A 6,007-nucleotide genomic window follows, 5' to 3' on the forward strand; every position below is an offset into this window, starting at 1 on the left:
AAGCAATACGCACAATTTGGTATATATTGGCAAAGGCGTTATTGAGGTAGATACTATACAGACTACTGTCAGCTGATTGCCAAAAAATGCCTACAGCTGATAACAGGTGGTATTGGCATTTGCTCTTATCTTTTACAATTTCTTCCACGGACAATTTCTTCCATTTCTATTACAATTTATTCCAAATAGACCAATACACTGAACTAAACACACCCATACATTAACCAAAAACACGACTACCGCCTGAAAAACATACACCTAACAGCCTGCCAGAAAAAACGGTAAGAAGAAGCGGTAGAGACAGTGCCACGCCTACTTTCCAAAATTGTATAAGAGTACAGTTTATTGATAAAGTATTACCATATACCATTACCATGTATATCAATTTTGAGGAATTTGGCTCCAGTGGCCACTATCGAATCGAAGTTTTTCACAAACACTGTTACATATATGAGAGGTGGGCATTGTCAATAGGCGATTTCTCGAAAATCTTGAATGTCTTGCTTAGTGAGACCAAATGCAAAATATGCACCAAAATAAACAAAGTTAACTGACCCTTGTGCCCAATTGTGCTCGGGTATAAAAATAACTACCCTGTAGTCAAATGTACTAGTTGTAAACTACATCACAACTAGTATGAACCGCATGCCCAACTAGTCAGCCAACTATGTTTTTTTCCATGCAATCAACTGGTATTTTTAACATGGGGATGTCCTACGAGGTGGCAGCGGTCATATTTCGGTCAGAAATATATCAGTCTCATACTAGTTCAAAACTGACAGAAAAATACTAGTCCAATTATGGACAAAAATTTAATGAATTCAAGAATGTACAATAAAACACTTTTGATTAAGTACACTTTAATATATTACACATTTTTAGTTAGCAGCCTTAGATTTGCCAATATAAGTGTTAAATTTTTTGATTAATAATTAAAGGCAAAAATAAATACATATATATTTCAAACTTTCGAACAGAAATTTAAATGCATTTTTCATTAAGTGTTATTAAAAGTAAAAGGTTTTAGGCACAATAAATACTACACTTTTTATTTTATTTTTATTTTTTTTTAATATTGAATATGCAAAAGAAAACATTTTATTTAAAAGTAAAATGAATATTTTACTTCATTTTTGAGTGAACTAAAATAAAAATAAAAATTATCATTAAACTGAATTAAATTCATTAACGTTGGACATTTTAGTCTATACTTTTTAAGAATTTATAAAAGTAATAATTAATGTTTGAAATTAAAGATTTGGATAAGGATAAAATAAATAAATAATTCAAGCAGTTATTAAATATTATTAATTTTTGTCTATAGTTTGGCTTTTTGATGGACAATAGAAATTAATCAAATAATTATATTTATCATGTAATTCAAAAAAGTCAATACTAATTGAAAATGATCACTAATAACAAAATAATGACGTAATTAAAATTAATGAATTAATTAAAATTTTTTAAGTAATTAATTATTAATCAGGTTATCAATAAAAAAAACATGCTTAAAGCATTAAACCATTATGAATATTAATCATTATTTAACAGGTCTGGTATAATTGAGTACGTACTCGATTTAATGGTTTACACAATATATCCAAATAAAAGTTATAATATTTTGTGTACTTTATTGTACTAAACTCTCGAAGTCAAATAAAACAGCGCATGAATAAATCCTTTTTGTACTTGGTACAACAAGTCTGGTCGTTTTCGAACTAGTTCGGTTTCTGTCAGGAAATTCTAGTTGTAAACTAGTGTTTTTATTTCTGTACTTATCTGTACATACATATGTATGTACATTCAAATGTGCATACTACATGTTATTACATTGCCACAAACTACTTTGTCAAATTCATTTGTATTTATTCCATTTCTAGCTCACCATAACCAATAACCGCAGTTCTACTAATAATGCCACATAGTTAGTTAGTGTACTTGTGACAACAGTATAAATAAAATCAATGCCCGTGTCCCTGGATACCAGGAATTTGTTAATTCAATTGTTTACTTTACGCCAACTTTTGGGAATAAACCACACTTCTGATATCTTTGTCGAAGCGCTTTGCTACTTTAGTTTTTTCAAGACGGGCATTAGTGAAGGTTTAGAAAGTTTCTACGCGGATTGGTTAAGTACGTCCTGCATGGAATAAGAAACCAAGGTGAATAGAGAGGTAATAAAAAAGCAAAACGAAAGCAATTTGTACCGTCATTTAGTGAGTGAAGAGTTAACTATCGTGCGATTTGTCATTGCTATTATTTTTATTTTTTTTTCAAATCGAAGTTAACTAATACGGTACATAGTTGCCATATTCCACTTTGTTCTGTTAAATGTGAGTTCGACTGTAGTTTTTTTTTAACAATTTTTCTTAAGTGAGGATATTTCGGCAAGTAGGGCTAATAAAGTTTTTTTTTACAAACAAAAATAGTTTTTAAAATTATTTTTTTCAAAAAATTCCAAATATTTTAGCGGCAACTTTAAATTATAGTAAGTTTTATAACTCCGGTGGAAAAAATGCAACTTGTTTGATGAAGCAACCTAGTTTATATATACATACATACATTTCTGTTGTGGAAAAGTTTCTCAAAAATGTGTGTGAAATAAGGCTGATGTTTTAGCAATTCCCATTTGAATCCAAAACTGATATTGTTTACAAAAATTAAGAAAAATCTGCAGTTTCAGCAAAATCGCGAACTCTTTAATAGGAATTTCTAAAAAGAATTCAGTACAATAATCTGAAAATTTCATATTTCCAAAAAAAAAATTTCTCAAAAAAAAAAATTTTAAAAAATTCTTAAAAATCAACGAGAATTTTTAGACATTTGAAATTTGCACATTATTAAACAAAAATTTAATGGGCAATAAAACTGGGATTTGCTAAAACATAAGCCATATTTTAAAACAAAATTAACAAAAAAAAATCTGCGTGTAAAATATTGCGAATATCAACAAAAAAGAGCCGTACGCTCAATTTTGGGAGTAGCTGTAACTCTCAAGAAAAACGAAAACTTCATATAAAAGGACGTTCGAGAAATGGGAAAAGAAATTTCTTCTATCAAATTTTCTCTCAAGAAAGAAATGCTCATATATGTATTTATTCATGCATTTATTCAGGAAAATTTACTTCTTTGTGCTTTGTTGCTACATTTTCAAGCAAATTAAAAATATTTCTGCAGAATTTTCTTAAGAGCTGTATATGTACTAAGCTTAGATATGCATGTCGTAAACTATGCATATTGCATGCTAAAAAAGTTATTCACTTAAGTCAATTTTAGCCGAAGACAAATTGAAATATTATCTATTGTCAAATTGTTTATTCTGTTTGAGGTCGTCAATAGTATATTGTATTAATTTTTAATGTATTTTAATTAAATCTGGCTTTAAGCTCATCAAAAGTTTATATAATATTATTATAAAACCTTCTTCATAAGCATATTTTGGTATTCATGCAGTTTTATTCGAATAATAATATTAGCTCATAACTTTTATATCAGTGTTATCTGCTGGAATAAAATGCACAGGCCAATAAAAATTAAAAAAAAATTTGGTGTGGCAAATGTTAAAGCTGTTTTTGATAGACTTTTTTGTGCAGATTATGAATCCGTAAGTATAAAGATCCCATCACGTAAAGATTTTGAGAAAATCGAGGTCAAAGTGTAAAAAAATCGGGTTTTTTGCAATATTTCCATCAAGTCACGGTGCAGGGATGGTATTTTCAGGAACAGTAGTCTAGGGTTCTAGCTTTAAGTTAAGCCTAAGTGGAAGGTTCTATCACCTTTTTACTCTTTTCTAGAGCTTCTCAAATATTGCAAAAGGCCCGATTTTTTACCACTTTGACCTCGATTTTCTCAAAATCTGTACGTGATGGAATCTTTATACTTACGGATTCATAATCAACATAAAAAAGTCTATCAAAAACAGCTATAACATTTGCCGCACCAAAATCAGATTTGCCCAGTGATATATGTAGTATCTATATGTAACTCGTTTATAATTTCACACGAAATATGCGCGATATTTTTCAAATTTGTAAAACTTAATAACCAATTTGACCCCTTTCATCATCATCTATTTACATATAAAAATCATCGTGTATTCCAAGTTTTTTTTTCTTCCGCCACAGTTACTATCACAATACCAGAATATTTTATACATAAATATAAGGCATATAAGGCATAGAATATCGTGTTCACAATAAATAAATCAAACATCGATGTGACACGCAATGGCACATAGTAGGGTAGCATTCATGCAAACGATATGCAAATCGCATAAATCTATGCAATCAGAGCATATTCGTTAGAAGCATAGCTTTTATGCACGCATACAATGGTAAATTTTTGTTTAGTTATTAGATCAATTTATGAAAGTAATAAAAATTTGGGGAACATAACGTCTTATGCTATGGTTACAAGATGTTTTCAAACGGGGTAAATGGTAATATTATGGCAGGAAAAGGAAGAAAAATATGTAAATATATTTATCTATGCAAAAACTCCTAAGCAACCGTTTATGTACTTGTATATATGTATACGCATGTAGGTAGATAAGGGCATATTTATGCTAATGTTAATGAGGAAAATATGATTTATTGTTTATAGGAAAAAACAATCTTGGCAATGTCTATTTTCGAACTAATTCTAACTTCCGTCACTACTATACTGTTAAACAACATCTTTTTAACGTAATCAAACTTAACAACTTCCAAAATAAACATTGGCACGGTGGTTTTTTCCTATAAACAATAAAAAAATAAAATAGGTGAATACTTTCCTCATTCACAGAATATTAAACTTTAATTCGCATAAAAAACTGAAGTCCAATGGGTTGCAGTGATCATTTTTTTCGATATTGATAGTACTGGCCAACAAAATTTTGCGGCAGAAGTTGCGAGACCTCCTGATATCTGTAGGATTTTTAACGTAGATTAAGAAACGGTTCAAATTATTCAATAGTTTGCGAGATATTTGGGATGGAATGTATCAAACAACGTATTTTTCAAATTTTTTGCTATTATGTAGTAGTTTCTGAACAGCATGAAAACGCTCTCTGGAAGAGCAACTGAAAAGAGCACTAAACATTTTTGGATTATTAACTCCACTCCAACTTTAGTTCAGAACTAGAACGATGAATAAACATTTGGCAGTAAAACTGAGATCCTAAGCTTTTTTCCACCAAAAGCTCAACTGCAGTTAAGAGTTTAGGTTAGTTCCAAGAATTTTAACATAGGGTGCTCTTAGACTTGCGTTTGCTTGTACTTAATATGAGCTATTACCCCCTTGCAATCTCCTTTTTCCAATAATTATGAACTGCAGTTAATGCTTGGTGGAGATGAATTATAAGAGACCACTTAATACAAAATTTAAACTATGTAGTTAAAAAAAAAATGGAATTTTTGAAGACAAGTTTAAAGCAGCCGAATCGCTGAAGCCTATATCTAATGACGATGTTCCATACGTTCGGCATTGTTTTTTTTTTTTAGTTGAAAATTTTCATTAGCATTAAATCTTAAAAGTTGAGCAAACAAAATTTTTTCTTCAAACTATTCAACACTATTAGTCCCCTTTCAGACACGTCAAGTTTTGCTTTCAAGTCTGCTCGTTCGTTGGCGAAGGAGGTGGGAAGAGAGGGGAAGAGTACAGATACCTCCGTACCGTCAATTCGTTTCAAGTTTTCTTGTTCTCTTTTGATCTTTTCGTTGATTCCCATTTAAAGATCCAAGGACTTGAATTCAATAAAACTTGACGCGTGTGGAAGCAAAGAGAAAACACAAAAGTGAATGCGATAAAAATTGCTTTCAAGACTTGACGTGTCTAAAAGGGGACAAACACGACGCAACCGTTGAAGCAACGTGTTGAGGCGACCTGTTGTTCTTGCCCAATACACAGGGGCAACCGTAGAGGTAACCATTGCGGCAATCTCAGTAGGTAGCGTGCGCTATGTTTTGAAATGAAAGTACAGAAGACAATTTCGTTTGCACCTTTTAAACGAACAAAAACAAAAAAA

This window comes from Rhagoletis pomonella, unplaced genomic scaffold, assembly GCF_013731165.1.
Source record: "Rhagoletis pomonella isolate Grant_MI unplaced genomic scaffold, Rhpom_1.0 Rhpom_scaffold_00004, whole genome shotgun sequence".
NCBI classification, from domain to species: domain Eukaryota; kingdom Metazoa; phylum Arthropoda; class Insecta; order Diptera; family Tephritidae; genus Rhagoletis; species Rhagoletis pomonella.